At 33.6% G+C, this 16,149-nt stretch overlaps 1 pseudogene; it reads right to left on the bottom strand.

Annotated features, from left to right (window-relative positions):
* Positions 1-16,149, bottom strand: part of LOC114901862 — a 47,426-nt pseudogene that overhangs the window by 17,526 nt on the left and 13,751 nt on the right.

Below are 16,149 nucleotides of genomic sequence, written 5' to 3'. Positions count from 1 at the left end.
AGGGAGGGTATCTGTATGTGTATGGCTGATTCATTTTGTTGTGCAGTGGAGGCTAACACAGCATTGTAAAGCAGCCATACTCCAATAAAAATTAAAAAAAAAAAAGATACAATTCCACATAAGTGGTCTGCATGACAAAGAGAAGTTTAGTTGGGTAAAATAGCGTAGAAAATAGCATGTATTAGGTAAGAAGTAGGAACCAGGTGTAATTTTAGAAATGCAGATGTTTCAATATAGTTGGTTTAAGGAGTAAGGAGAGTGGTGGAAATAAAACGACTGTAATAGGCAACATCTGGAACGTAAAAGGGTTGCATCCCATACTTAAATGTTTAGCTTTTATCCCGAGAGTCAGGAGGAGACAGCAGAGAGGTTTAAACAGGGGAACAGTAAGAGCACGTTTTCTTATATTAGAAAGACTGTTCAAAGTGCACAGACTTTCCTGTACTGGCTTTTCCATAATTTCCAGTATTTTAATGAGAATTAAAGATAGCTAATGGAATACAGTTTCCACTTTGGAGATCAGTTCCTCTCCATCCCTACCCCATATACTGTACACTCATTAGTTCTAAGCTCCTGGAAAATACCAACTACTTTTTAGGAATGAGGTGAAGGGTGATTATTATGGAAAAAAATCTTTTGCAAGTACAAGATATTTACTGAGATGAAATAGGGTATTCATTGCTCTATCATATATTTGAATGTCTGCTTTGTGAGGCTACAGTAGATATCTGTTGTTATCTAACTAAGGTAAAGACTGAAAAAACATGAAACTGAGGTGTAAAAACCAAAGCAAACCAAAGAAAACCTGACCTGATTTCAATCAGGTATAATAAAAAAGTAAATTCCTATAGGATAGGTATTATGTGTGTTTTGTATCCCCAAGCAGTGTCTGGTATATGGTAAGTACTTGGTAAATATTTTTGAATAAATAAATAAATTAATTGTTCATATTCTTTAAAAAGGGAATTCACAAAAAGATAGAAAGATCTTATTTCTAATATAAGTTCATCAAAGCTTTATTATTTACTGTTCTTGGAGTACTATAGACATACAAAGAATATAAAAATCTGAAACAGCAGCCAGGACAGTCTATTAGTAGTCAGTTACTCTTTTCTCTTAGATAATTGTATTTTAAACTTAGGTTACATATTATTAACATTTAAAATTAAAATACTTTAATTTTCAGGAAGATTGATATATATGTAGTAGTTGAAATAATAGCAAAAATAATTGTGACCCAAATTCTAGTTTACTTGGTTGTACTTACAACGCTATACCAGTAGATGGCACTCACTAAGGGAAAAATCCTTCAAACTGAGGCCTGTGCTTAGAATGTACTTTTAAAGAGAGAACATCATCACTCAATTTTTGGGTTAAAAATGAGAATATATACAGCTTTTAGAAAGTGTTGGTTAATAAGGTCAAAGGGAGGAATTTGCCTCAGATTTAGCCCAGTATTCCTTTCTATGTACTCCTGTCAAAGCAAAGTAACTTAAATTATTATTATCTTTTATGTTGGATCTGAGAATATTCTGAAGGAGGTACCAGGTCTTCACAGAAATGGTATAGGTTGGAATATATATCATTAAGATCTCAATCCAGGCAATTTTATGCTTTGACCCATGTCACATCTTGTCAATCAAAGTTTCATCAAGCTCACTTTAGCAGCAGAAAGCCAAATAAAGCCTGTGGTTCTGTTTGAGGAGAGACATCCTCCTCCACTAAGAACTTCAGCTGAGTTCAGGGTGTAACTGATGGAGAGGCAGGATCACCTCAACACGTGGAAGACTCTCAAACTCTTAACTTTTTCTGAAAAGTAAACAGTTGTTTTCCCATTATTTAAGGCATCCAAGCAGACACTAAGGACTCTGTTTTGTTGACATCATGAGACAAGATGACTCATAGTTGATCATAATTTCCTTTAACATTGTCATGTAAATAGGAGTTTATTGTTTATGTACTTTAGCTGCAAATCCAACTTCTCTAACCCTCACTTCATTGCTTCTCCAAGTAAATCAATTATATCTAATCCACCCTGCTTTCATCCCAGATAGAGATAGGTTAAAGCCTCTAAGAATAAAATTTATATAACCTATCAAGCAAGACTAGGACAGGATTCAATATTATGTTCATGTTTTCCCATACTCCAATTAATATCCTTAAAGGTAAAATCATAACCCCTCCAAACAAACAAAAACTGTGATGAGTTCTCAAATTCTAGAAACTATTCTCTTTTCTTGCATGTGGTCAGTTCACAGAGTTGTGATTTTTTAAACAGTTATGCTTAGATTCTTATTAGGTCATATGTGAATTCTAGATTTTCATAGGTACACATCGTAGCTACAACATTTTTTGAACAAGATATTCATATAGGCTTTTGATAATGACATAGAACTATAAGACCCTGAAAAAATAAAAATATTTTTGAAGGTAAGATTTTTTTCTGTAACAATGAAAACCAAGTCTTCTTTGACAGAGTTGTGAATAGTCGCAGACCTGTGCCTGAAGACAAGGAGATGTGGGGATAATTACTAGAACAGAATAGGTACCAAGGTGCTCTGCAGCTTATATATCATGTGCTGCGGTAGCAGGCATCACCCTTCCCACTACTGTTATTTCATTATATTTGCGTGTGAGTTGTCAATCTAGAAACATATTAATGCATGGAGAGGAAAGAAATTATATAATTGTAGAATATCTGAAACAGATAAGAAAGTTAAACTATGAATTAGAAGAAACCATTATAAATATGAAATTTTGTAATAATGCTTGATCATAGTGTATAACTAGTTGTAATTATTCTTGAGGAAAAAAATCACACATTTGTATAACACATGATATAGCAGGACTTAACTCTGTTCCCATATGGGCACCATAAATGTATTCCTAATCCTTGGTTAGGTTTAGTGTTTTTAGCACCTCAATCTTTCCTTTCCTTACTTTGATAGTTAGAAAAGGCACATAGTCTAAAATTTAGATAGAAGAAAATGTACTCAACAGTCTAAGAGATATCAGTCCTAAGTTTGTATGAATATGGTAAATCACTTCAAATCCCCTGGTATCAGTTTTTTAAATTTACAATTGAAAAGTTCTGGCTAATTATTTTCCCTTAGTTCTTATAGTTTAAGAATGAGTTCAAAAGTCTATTAAACTGTTAAGGCATGTAAGATAAAGGTATAGCTTATTTAGTCTCAGTACTGAAGAAAATATAAGAATGAAACTATTGAATAAATACAAATACCCTTAAGACCTGGAAAATAGTTTGAATAGAAGTCCTTAGCAGGTATTGTAGTTAGGTAGAATCAGTTTAATGCTGTGGTTCTCAGAACTGAGTGTGTATTGAAATCCCCCAGAGTATTTGTAAAACTCATTGCTGAGCTCCAAACCAAGAGTCTCTGATTCATTTGGTCTAAGGTGGGGCCTGAGAATTCACATTTCTACTTAGTTCCCAGGAGATGCTGATGTGGCTGGTTCAGGAGCCACCCTTGGAGAACCACTCATATAACCTACGCTTTCAATTTTAGGATTTTAAAGTGCTCTGGTTTTAAAATTGTGATAGTTTTTTTTCTATTTAGCATGCATATTTTAGACTTGTTGAGAATACATGCCACAAGTGTAAAACTCCTGTAACTTCCTAAATGTAGGGCAGTTAATTGATGCTGGTAAATTCATAATAAAATATATATTCCTTATCATCATTAAATCCTTAGATTAGGGTTTTATATAGGCAGAAACAAATATTTCAGTGTATATTAATGGCAAGAAAATAACAAGTATATTCCAATACAATGGCAGTTGTCAAGTGGAAGCTTTTTCAGAAATACATATGGTCAAGGAAAGAGTGCCACTTATTATGGGGACTCGTTCACCTGTACGTGTAAGGACCTCTTTGCTTAACTTTAATTTTGCTGCTGTTAACTGCCACTCCCTCTGGATTCTGCACATCGAAGATTCAGAATTGTCTGTAAACTTCTGTGCCTGTTTTAACCCAATTTTTAAAAGCAATTGTACCTTCATCAAGGACAGCTTCCTGTGAAAAGAAAACAAGTTTGGGTTATTTCTTTGTAGTAGGTACGGGCAGTTGTTGGAGTTTAAAACCTTTAATTATTCAATAAAAGGACTAAGCTCAAGTATCTTGCTCGTGAGAACCTTTGTAACCTGCCATATGTTTGCAACAGAAATGTTTTCAACAAATTATGATAGCAATCTCTTTTAGTTAATCTTTTACAAAGAGAATCTGTGTAATATTGCAGACATGTCTGTTGATTGTAAGGCCAACCGTTGGCAAGCTTTAGAGTGACTTTATGTTGAGAGTTCACAATTTACTAAGGAAATTTTATTAAACCTTTTCCAAAAAGTTCTTATCAGGTTGAACATTAACTTCTCTTCTGCCCTCAGTGAGTTGGACTGAGAAGGAAAAACAGAAAAACAGAGAAAAATCTAGTGGTATTGGAAGCTTTTTCTCTTTTTTCAAAAGTCGGATACTTCAGGGGGAAATCACTTAACGTTTGTTAGATTAAGAAAAACACAAATTTGACTTTTCTCCTTCAAAATCCTGCTCAGTATGGCTTCTCTAATTCTCAATATATTTACAGCAACCTGTTAGTACATGTTTCCAAAAATTACAACAGTCTAATTCAGTACAATTAGGTTACTACTTTTTAGATAAAAGGATGAAGGAAGTTTTCCTTTTATTCTTTTGTGAAATCCATTCAAATAATTGATGCCCCTTGTAGTAATGATAGAAAAAACAGGAAAAAAATACCAATGACAGAATCAGAAAACCCTACATTAGAAATCTCTCCTGTGCTTCAGGAGCTGGGACTGAGTAGAAAGTCACCAAACCCCTTGGGTCAATTTCAGTATCTGTAAAACGAGGGAGTTATCATAGATGCTCTTCTGGATTCCTTGCAAGGCTTTCACTCTCTGGGCAGGAAGCCTCTGGAGCTCTAGTAGCTAACGCAGACAAAGGTGACTTTGTATCAGGCAGTGTTTCCAAGTAAGTACCTTGGGAGGGATGCCCAGGTGTAAAGTTCCAACTTACTTTAGTGCTAGAGGAAGAGGGAGGAAAGTATTTCACACAAAATGAGCCTAACCAGACCCATGAATACAGGGACAATCTGATTTCTTTGTTTCCTTCACCTGCAAGCATCAATTCATAGAATGATGGATCAGGAAAGGACATTGGACATTAGCACATTTTCTAGGAGAGCGTGCTGAGGCTCTGAGAAACCAGGTGTCTGGCCCAAGGGTAACCAGGCAAATACCTAGAAGTAGAATCATGACGAGGATCCTAGTCTCTGACCCTTAGGCTGGTCCTCTTTTACACCGTGTTTTTACTAATTTTTTTGTTTCTGTCATCTCTGCACTTAGTTGGTAGAACTCAAATTGAGTTAGCTGTCTTCAGGATACTTTACTTATTGCTTAATGTAGAAAATAAGGGGAATCCTTAGAGAAGAACAGGACATTGGGTATAATGCCTTTACGAAACCCTGTGCTGTTGCGATCCTTTTACACTGGGTACATTGGAGCTGCTAAAGCAATGTGAGACCTTCTTAATTTTTACAAGCAATTGTCCTTGGAAATCTTTTTATTTGCTCCTAAAATGTCTTATTTCCATAGCAAGCCCAAAATTAAGACAGAATTGCACATAGATAAAGTATTATTACTATTCCTCTAAATGTAAAGATGTTTACCCTAAATGATCAGAGTGTTATAGCTGAAATCTATATGGAAGCTGAAAACTATGTTAATTTACCCATTTCAAGAGACTTTATGAGGGGAAAACACACATGAGCATACACACATACACATGATTACTCTCACACTATAGGATCTTAAGGACTAATACAATATTAAGTGTTTATCATGTACCTCTGAAGGTACGTATTTATTTCAGTTTTTAATGAGAGGAACACAATATATGTTTATATTGAAAAGGCACTGTGATAGAATGTACTTGGCAGGACAGAAAACTCCCTAACTATCATGCTTGTGCATTTATTATCAAGAGGCATCATAAGTGTATCATGCTTTTTCTTCTAAATGCCATGAATCATTTTGCCTTGTTTGTTCATCTGGAGACATAGATAGATAGACAGATAGATAGATAGATTTTTTTTTAAAATGGGAAAGTTGAAACACAAAGAGTTGAAATCAGTGCATGAATTATCAGCTGTTAGAGATAGGGTCATCTAACCCCATCCATTTCTTTTACAGGTAGAAGTGGGTCCTAGAGAAACAGATGTCTGATTCAGTGTTGTATGACAATTTAGTAGTAGGTAATGGAGAATCAGGCCTTTTACTCCAATCTTGTGTAGTTTCCATAATACCATGATTTGTTCAGAGACAAAGAAAAACATATTGAAGCAGTCAGAACAGAAATAAATTTCTTCTGATCGTAACACTACCGTATGTATTAGAAAATTGTATTGGCCTACTTGAGTACTAAGACTAATTTTATCTCCAGTTCCTTTAGTTTTAAAAGGAGGAAAAGTTTTTATGTCCTTTGTGAATTTAAGAGGCCTTGATTTTAAATTGACCTTGGACTATCTGGTCTATTTTGCACATCTTTCACTAAATTTGAAGTACAAAGGTGATAAATATGTGTACAGAAAAATAATATAATTTAAGATCCTCTCACTTGTCTGAGAAGTACATCAGTATGTGTCCCTGACTTTAAATGTTCAGATTCAGCCCTAGTAATAACTGGATTCCAGCCTGATGACTCTTACATGGCATGGTCTGCAGCTGCATTGAAAGCCATTTACCTTGAAACTTCTCTTTGCTACATTAATTTGAAAGCAGATGTTTGGGAGAATAGTATCTTCTATCTAGTCACATGGTCACTTCATTATTGCTGTTACAGGAAAACAGTACTCATCAACATGATGGTCAACTTTAGTGTAACTATTAAATTTAATATCTTCTTATGCATGAAGTGTTTAGAATACATTTGTAAAAATATATATATATCCCATTTCTCAAGGCTCTTATAGAGTTCCAAGAAACAGAATCATACACAGCAGATTTTAATCTTTGAGTAGATTTCCTTGTCCTAGTCCCAGCCTGATCGAATACATTGGCTTCTTTACTCAAAGCCTAGAGTGAAGTGGTTAACAATGAAACTAGATGCTATGAGTTTGATCCCCAATTTGGTCACATGCTAACCATTTAAACTTGGGCAGGTTATTTAATTTCTTTGTACCTCTGTTTCCTTATCTGTGCAATGGGTATAATAAAAATATTAATATTAGGTTGAACTGTACAAAATTAGTATTTTTGAAAGTCAAAATAAGCAGAATATGGAGTAATTAAATATTTATCCTCATAGGTTGTTATAAGAATTAGTAAATGTGAGCACTGAAAATAGTGTTAGCATATAATAAGCATTCAATAAACATTGGCTACTATTATTATACAAATTCTATCCACCCTTTCTAGGGAGAACTCTCATCTCATTTACTTCCCAGATTGCTTTCACTACTTTGTTCTTAACATTACTGTCTAAACCAGTCCTGTGGAAATAACTCATGTAAAATCTTATGACACTTCTTTTTCTGTTATTTAATCATTTTAATATTTACTCCCCATCTAGTGAAATCAAAACTTCCTTAAAAAAGTAGAAACATACTGAAAACAGTATTCATCCTCTCCTCTCACTACTAAAATTTGTTCTGATTTGGACCAATTACAAGCAGTTTTCCCATGTTCAAAAATTTTTCTCGTGTGTGAATTATGTATATGTATGTCTGTGCATGTCGCGAGAAAGAAATCTTTAATTCCCTTCCCTGTCCTTTTTCTGAAGTCCTTTGGTAGTTTCTACTTTCCACATTCGTGATAGCTCATACCATTGACTTCTAGTCTATCTAGCAAGATTGCATAAACCTGCTGGGTCCGTACAAATCTAGTAGGAATCATAGTCTAAAATACTGGTAAAGAAATTTTCACATACAATGCATAAAAAGCACGAAGTCCCTAAAAAAAATTCCTTGGAAATAAAGAGTAAAGAAATACATATATATATGAAGTAAAATATATGGACCATTTTAGGCTATTCCAACGGCCAGTGTCAAGGTGCCATCTTTTAGAATGAGAGGGCATCATAGAGTCGCAACTCTATACTTTAAAAATTAGGTAACAACATGAGATGATCTTCTGATCTTTTAAAATTAAGCAATTTAATTCTTCTTTTTTTAATGGCACATTTATACAGGTAATAACGTTCTCAGTTTGGTATTAGTCCATAAAATGAAGCAAGTAATCTGCATTGATTTCAGTGGTAAACAAAATCTGATCGGTACTAAAACTTGTATACATTTGTAAAAATAACAGCAGCAACCTAAGTGGTCCTGAGGCAGGGGTAAGACGCTTTGCTCTCTGGGATTACACATAACTCAGAGATGTGTGCCAATTTCTCGGTCCTTTGTCTCTACATTCAGACTCTCTAGAAAGCAAATCTACTGTTTAGTTTTATCTGTAATCTCTATAGTAAAGATTAAATCTGAGCTCTGATCTTTGATATATACACTGATGTTCATATCAAATCATTTATAAAACCTCTCTCTTTTTCTCCTAAGGTATACATTTCTATCAGTAACTCAGTTGGACATTTTGCAGTTTGTTCTTTTTACTCCTCTCTCTCCCTGTTTAGTCCCTCTATCCCACTGCATCCCATCACCCATCAGTTCTATGTACTCCACCACACTAGACCAGGATGCCTTTTGTTATGTGCAGACTGTGCAAAGATCTTTCTAAAGAGTCTTAAATTCTCCTTGGAAGTGGTCATGTCCTATATTGGTGTTTCCTGTTTTTGGTCTCCTCACTTTCCAACACTTACTATTGTAGAATTACAGAGTACAAAGCTGTGTAAATCAGCAAGTCCCTCCTTTCATATTGCCTAGGTTTGGAAACTGACTCGTCCTCTTTTTGGCTAGGTGAGTTGGCAAGTTGATTTAAGGTTGTGTGACTATAAAATGGGTAAAATAATAGTACCTTCTCATAGATACTTGTGAAGATTAAATGAATTTGTATATATGAAGCTCTTAGTAACACTAAATTAATTATTTAGTATATAGTATATTAGTATATAGTATATTTGATATCAATCTCTAAATGCAGATTTTGTTATATCTAACCCCTACAAGAAGACATACACCAACTACTATTGCCTATCATGTCATTAATTAAAGTCTTCTGCGTAATGTTCAAAACTTCCTAAATCTTACCACATGTTGTCTTTCTAATCATCTCTCTTGTTAATCCTATATTTCTGGCACATTTTCTACATTGTTCCTTCCCTCATCACATTTAGTTGCATTTCCACAACTTTATCCATCGCATTAACCAGTTCTTTGACACCTTTACTGCAGTCTACTTTGGACACTCAAAGTTTTATACTTCAAAATGCAACTCAAGTCTCTCCTTCTTCCTGAAGTTATTGAGTACTCTGAGAAAGTTCTTTTTCTAAATAACATTTATTTTTCCATATTCTATACTTTAGAATTCAATTATAGAGTTTCACAGGTCTCTATATTTTTTATAATTTGCTTTTCCCCAGTTAAAACTTATATTTCTTGAGATAAATATTTATTTTATTCTCTCTTAGCCTCTATACAAAAGCAAATTTCTGATGTCTGAAAACTCTTATTTCCTCAGGATTAGCCATTGTGAATTTAGAGATACGTATTAAACAATTAAAATAGATGCTAGCACCTCTCCTGCCATCTAACAGAATCTATATGTATAATATTGTTTAATAATAATAAAAAAATATAGTTGTTCACTATTCAGCTATTGATCATCAATTATGTATCAGAAAAAAATAGTCTTAATGTAAAATGCTATGCACTGGAAGATTGTTGTGACTTTTCTATTCTGAAAACTTTTCCATAATATAAGTTATAGTCTGTGTGTTAGAACTGACCCTGTTCTCTCTACACAGAAAATTCGGAAGGGAAGCACAGTTTATAGAATAAGAAGTGTGTTGAGCAATGACAATTCTCTGTCACACCATCAGATAACCGTCACCTCACGATCACCTGTATGTCTCTGTTGAACTGTATAAAAAATGGTATCAAGAAATCTGGCAATTCCAAGGAAGGAGATGGCATTCAACTTATAATATTTTTTTCAGTTAAATGTATGCAGTTGAAGATAGGCAATCTGTTAGTAACAGAAAAGATAGAAATTACTATATTATTACTAAGCCAATATAGCAGGCAAGTATAGAAAGTGTACCTTAAAATGTCCTATTTTTCTGTCTTTTATACTGAGACAACAGCTGTAATGGTACAATGAGACAATTTATTTAAACTGTAAAACATAAGCATTTTAGCTAAGCAACAAAAACAAAGCATTGGAAAATAATAACTTCTTGTCCTAAGAAACTTGATTTGAAATTAAATCTACATATTTATTTGTCAAACATGGATGAGACAGATAATGGTCTTGGCAGGAACAGAAATTGCAGTGTGAGTTGGTAGTCTAGCCCATTTTATGAACCAGTTCTTGTTCTCCAGTGTGCACTGTGCTTACTAACATCTAGACCATTGACATCTGAACCACGCTGAGAGCTGAGGCAAGCACTCAGATATGTTTTATTTGGCCAGCATTAGGTTTAGAAAATGAACACACATGCCTTTAGGCAGGGCACACACTTTTAAATTCCAGTAGTGCCTCTCTTCACTTTATCTTATTCTTGGCATCTTCAAAATTTTTTGTTAAGTTTGTCTTCAAACCCTTGAAGCCACTTGAAATTTGAATTTTCCATCCCTGGTTTAGGACTTCAGCAGATCTGCTACTCCTTATCCTAGTTTTCTGTCTCTTTATCAATTAAAGTTGGTGAGTGTGAAGCTGAATTAGAAAGAACTAGGATTGAGATAAATTTTGGCTTGTTGTGCAAAGTCTATATACAAGTCATTTTATTTTTAGTTAAAACTATAGTCAAGTTATTATGCATATACTGGGGTATGTCCTATATATCATTTCTGAAAATATTTTTAAGAGTCAAGTATAAAACTTAATCAATAGGAAATATCAATATTTATAAGACAATCATATATTATTACACATATTTTAAAAAGCAGTTTAGCAAACAAAAAATTATTTTTTACCAGTTTTGCCAAATATTCCTGTATCAGTATTAAACACAATTATGTTTAAGTTATGTATAAGAAATATCATTTTACTTTTCTGAATATTAACCAGAGTGCAACTACTTCTGTAAATATACTCTCACAAAATACAGTTATTTCTTATTCAAAAGCATATCAATATATGGTTTGGACGTAATTAAAATCAATTAATAATAAGCAGTTAAGGAATACAAAAAATAACTAGATTAAAATATAATATCAAAAGTCATCACGAGAGGAGGAGAGTACAAATGCAGGTTTTTAAAAATGCATTTGAAATTGAGATCAACAACTTAAAACAGTCATACACGTATATATAGACTGCTATACAAAAACCACATGGTAACCACAAATCAAAAGTCTATAATACATATACACACAAAAAAGAAAACAGAATAACTCATAACACTAAAGATAGCCATCAAATTACAAGAGAAGAGAACAAAAGAGGAAGGGAAGGAAAAAGACCTACAAAAATGAATCCAAAAATATTAATAAAATGGCAATAAGAACATAAATATCAATATAAATAAATATCAATAATTACATGAAATGTAAATGGACTAAATGCTCCAACCAAAAGACAGAATGGCTGAATGGATACAAAAACAGACCCATATATATGCTGTGAGCAAGAGACTCACTTCAGATCTAAAGACACAGACTGAAAGCGAGGGGTGGAAAAAGGTATTCCATGCAAAAGGAATTCAGAAGAAAGCCAGAGTAGCAATACTTATATAAGACAAAATAGATTTTAAAATAAAAACAGTTATAAGAGACAGAGAAAGACACTCCATAATGATCAAGGGATCAAACCAAGAAGAAGATATAATACTTGTAAATATATATGCACCCAAAATAGGAGCACCTAAACATATAAGGCACATAATAACGGACATAAAAGGAGAAATTGACAATAACACAATAATAGTAGAGGACTTTTAACACCCCTCTTACATCATATAGATCATCCACATATAAAATCAGTAAGGAAACACTGGCCTTAAGTGACACATTAGGCCAAATGGACTTAATTGATTATATGGAACATTCTACTTGAGAGCAGCAGAATACACATTCATTCCAAGTGCACCTGGAACATTCTCCAGGACAGATCACATGCTAGGCCACAAAAGAAGCCTTGGTAAATTTAAGAAAATTGCAATTATATTAAGCACCTTTTCTGACCACAGTGCAATGAGACTTGAAATAAACTGCAAGAAAAAAACTGCAGCAAAACAAAACAAAACACGTGGAGGCTAAACAATATGTTACTAAACAACCAATGGATCACTAAAGAAATCAAAGTGGAAATCAAAAATTACCTAGAGAGAAATGAAAATGAAACATGATGATCCAAAACCAGTGTTTTGCAGCAAAGGCAGTTCTAAGAGAGAAGTTTACTGTAATACAAGTTTACCTCAGGAAACAAGAAAAATCTCAGTTAAACAATCTTAACTTACACCTAAAGGAACTAGAGAAAGAAGAACAAAAAGAAACCTGCAGTTAGTAGAAAGAAATCATAAACATCAGAGCAGACAAAAATGAAATAGAAACTAAAAAAAAAAAATCAATAAAACTAAAAGCTGGTTCTTTGAAAAGATAAACAAACTTGATAAAGCTTTAGCCAGACTCATCAAGAAAAAAAAGAAATAGCCCAAATCAGTAAAATCAGAAATGAAAAAGCATAAGTTATAACTGACACCACAGACGTACAAAAGATCATAAGAGACTACTATGAACAACTGTGTGCCAGTAAAATGGACAAGCTAGACTAAGAAATGGACAAGTTCTAAGATACAGTCTCCCAAGACTGAACCAGGAAGAAATAGAAAATATGAACAGACCAATTACGAGTAATGAAATTCAATCAGTAATTTAAAAACTCCGAATAAATAAAAGTACAGGATCAGATGGCTTTACAGGTGAATTCTACTAAATATTTAGAGAATAATTGACACCTATCCTTCTGAAACTATTCCAAAAAATTGCAGAGGAAGGAATACTTTCGAACTCATTCTGTGAGGCCAGTGTCATCCTGATACCAAAACCAGACATAGTACAGAAAAAGAAAACTAAAAGCCAATATCACTGATGAACATAGATGCAAAAATTCTTAACAATATGTTAGCAAACCAAATCCAACAATATGTTAAAAGGATCTTACATCATGATCAAGTGGGATTTATTCCAGGGATGGAAGGATTTTTCAGTATCTGCAAATCAAACAGTGTGATACACCACATTAACAAAATGAAGAATAAAAACCATATGATCATCTTAATAGATGCAGAAAAAGCTTTTGATAAAACTCAACATCCATTTATGATAAAAATTCTCCAGGAGGTGGGCACAGAGGTAACCTACCTCAACATAATGAAGGCCATGCATAACAAACCACAGCTAACATCATACTCAATGGTGAGAAGCTGAAAGTATTTCCTCTAAGATAAGGAACAAGACAAGAATGTACACTCTTTCCACTTTTCTTCAACATGGTTTTGGAAGTCCTAGCCTCACCAATCAGAGAAGAAAAAGAAATAAAAAGAATCTAAATTGGAAAGGAAGGAGTAAAACTGTCACTGTTTGCAAATGACATATCTTATACATAGAAAATCCTAAATATGCCCCCAGAAAACTACTAAAGTTCATCAATGAATTCAGTAAACTTGCAGGATACAAAATTAATATAGACATCTGTTGCATTTCTATACACTAACAGGGAACTATCAGAAAGAGAAATTAAGGAAACAATCCCATTTACCACTGCATCAAAAAGAATGTAATACCTAGAAATAAACCTACCTAAGGAGGTAACAGACCTGTACTTGGAAAACTATACGACACTGATGAAAGAAATTAAAGACAACACAAACAGATGCAAAGATATACTGTGTTCATGGATTGGATGAATATTATTAAAATGAGAATACCACCTAAGGCAAACTAGAGATTTGGTGCAATCCCTATCAAAATACCAATGGCATTTTCCACAAACTAGAATAAATAATTTAAAAATCTCTATGGAAACACAAGAGACACCAAATAACCAAAACAAACTTGAGAAAAAAAAATGGAGCTAGAGGAATCAAGCTTCCTGACTTCAGAGAATTATACAAAGTTCCAGTAATCAAAACAGTATTGTATTAGCACAAAAACAGATACATAGATCAATGGAGCAGAATAGGGAGCCCAGAAATAAACCCATACCTATGATCAATTAAACTTCAACAAAGGAGACAAGAACATACAATGGAGAAAAGACATTCTCTTCAGCAAGTTGTGTTGCAAAAGCTGGACAACCTCATGAGAATCAATGAAACTAAACACTCCCTCATACCATATACAAAAATATACTCAAAATGGATTAAAGACCTAAATTTAAAACTGGATATCATAAAACCCCTAGAGGAAAACATAGGCAGAACGCTCTGTGACATAAATCGCAGCAATATTTTTTTAGCTCTGTCTCAAAAAGCAAAGGAAATAAAAGCAAAAATAAACAAATGGGACCTAATGAAACTTAAAAGCTTTTGCAGAACAAAGGAAAGATTGACAACACAAAAACACAACTTACTGAATGGAAGAAAATATTTGTAAATGCTATGACCATGGATAAGAGGTTAATATCAAAAATATATAAACATCTCATACAACTCAACATCAAAAGAAAACCGAAACCTAACAACCTATTTTAAAAATGGGCAGAAGAACTTACTAGACATTTTTAAAAGAGGATATCAGATGGCCAATGGGCACATGACAAGATATACAACATTGCTAATCATTAGGAAAATACAAATCAAAACCACAATGAGATATCACTCACACCTGTCAGAATGGCTATCATTAAAAACATGACAAATAAGAAATGTTGGTGAGGATGTGGAGAAAAGGGAACCCTGATTCATTGTTGGTAGTAATGTAAATTGGTGCAGCCACTGTGGAAAATAGTGTGGAGGTTTCTCAAAAAAACTGAAAATAGAACTACCATATGACTCAGAAATTCCACTCCTGGCTATATATGTGAAAAAAGCAAAAACACTAATGTGAGAAGATACGTGCACCCTAGTATTCATAGCTGCATTATTTTCAGTTGCCAAGATACGGAAGCATCTTCAGTGTCCATCAACAGATGAATGGATAAAGAAGTGGTATATTTTCACAAAGGAATAAATACTCGGCCATGAGAATTTTTTTAGCTATTTGCAGCAACATAGATGGACTTGGAGGGCATTGTGTTAAGTGAAATAAGACAGATGGAAAAGGCAAATACTATATGATATGACTTATATGTGGAATCTAAAATATACAACAAAGTAGTGGAAAAAGCAGCAGGCTCATAGATATAGACAACAAACTAGTGGTTACCAGTGAGGAGAGGAGAGGAGGGAGGGACAATATAGGCATAGTGGATAAATGGTGAAGAAAATATTTAAGGTAGTGGATGCCTAGTTTCTGTGATAGGCCTTGTTTTCTTACTAGTCTCAAATATATATATTTTAACATATTCTAGTGCAGTATTGTTCATTTTGTCATGGACAACTGATTAATGACAATTCTGTTAAAATCAACCAGATGGTGTCAGTATGTATTTCACCTAGTCAATCTTATCTTTTGTATCTTTATATGATATATGCTTATTTCATAAAGATGGCAAGAAAACTCTTAGTGGAATGAGTAGATCCTATTGTAACAAAGAATTTATTACTCTAATATTTGAAAATATACTCATTTGAGCTATTTTGGTTGCAACAGGATTTTTTTTAAATGGAGTTGACCTGACATTGATAAGCAGATTGTGCTTTGTAGCTTTTAATCAAATATTCCCTACTTCAAAATGCCCCTGGCCAGGAAAAACAAAAATGCCAACAGAATGGAGGCTATAGACAAAAAAGAGGCACACATAATATTTTTGTCAACCTTGTAAATATAGTAATAAAAATTATATTTTGTTATGGTCTCAGATTTTCCCTCCATAGCTTTGTTGTGGTAGAAACACAACTCTTATGAA

The sequence above is a fragment of the Monodon monoceros genome, unplaced genomic scaffold (assembly GCF_005190385.1).
Source record: "Monodon monoceros isolate NGI ecotype Baffin Bay Population unplaced genomic scaffold, NGI_Narwhal_1 Super_Scaffold_2, whole genome shotgun sequence".
Taxonomy (NCBI): domain Eukaryota; kingdom Metazoa; phylum Chordata; class Mammalia; order Artiodactyla; family Monodontidae; genus Monodon; species Monodon monoceros.
This window is presented reverse-complemented; position numbering and strand designations above follow the sequence as displayed.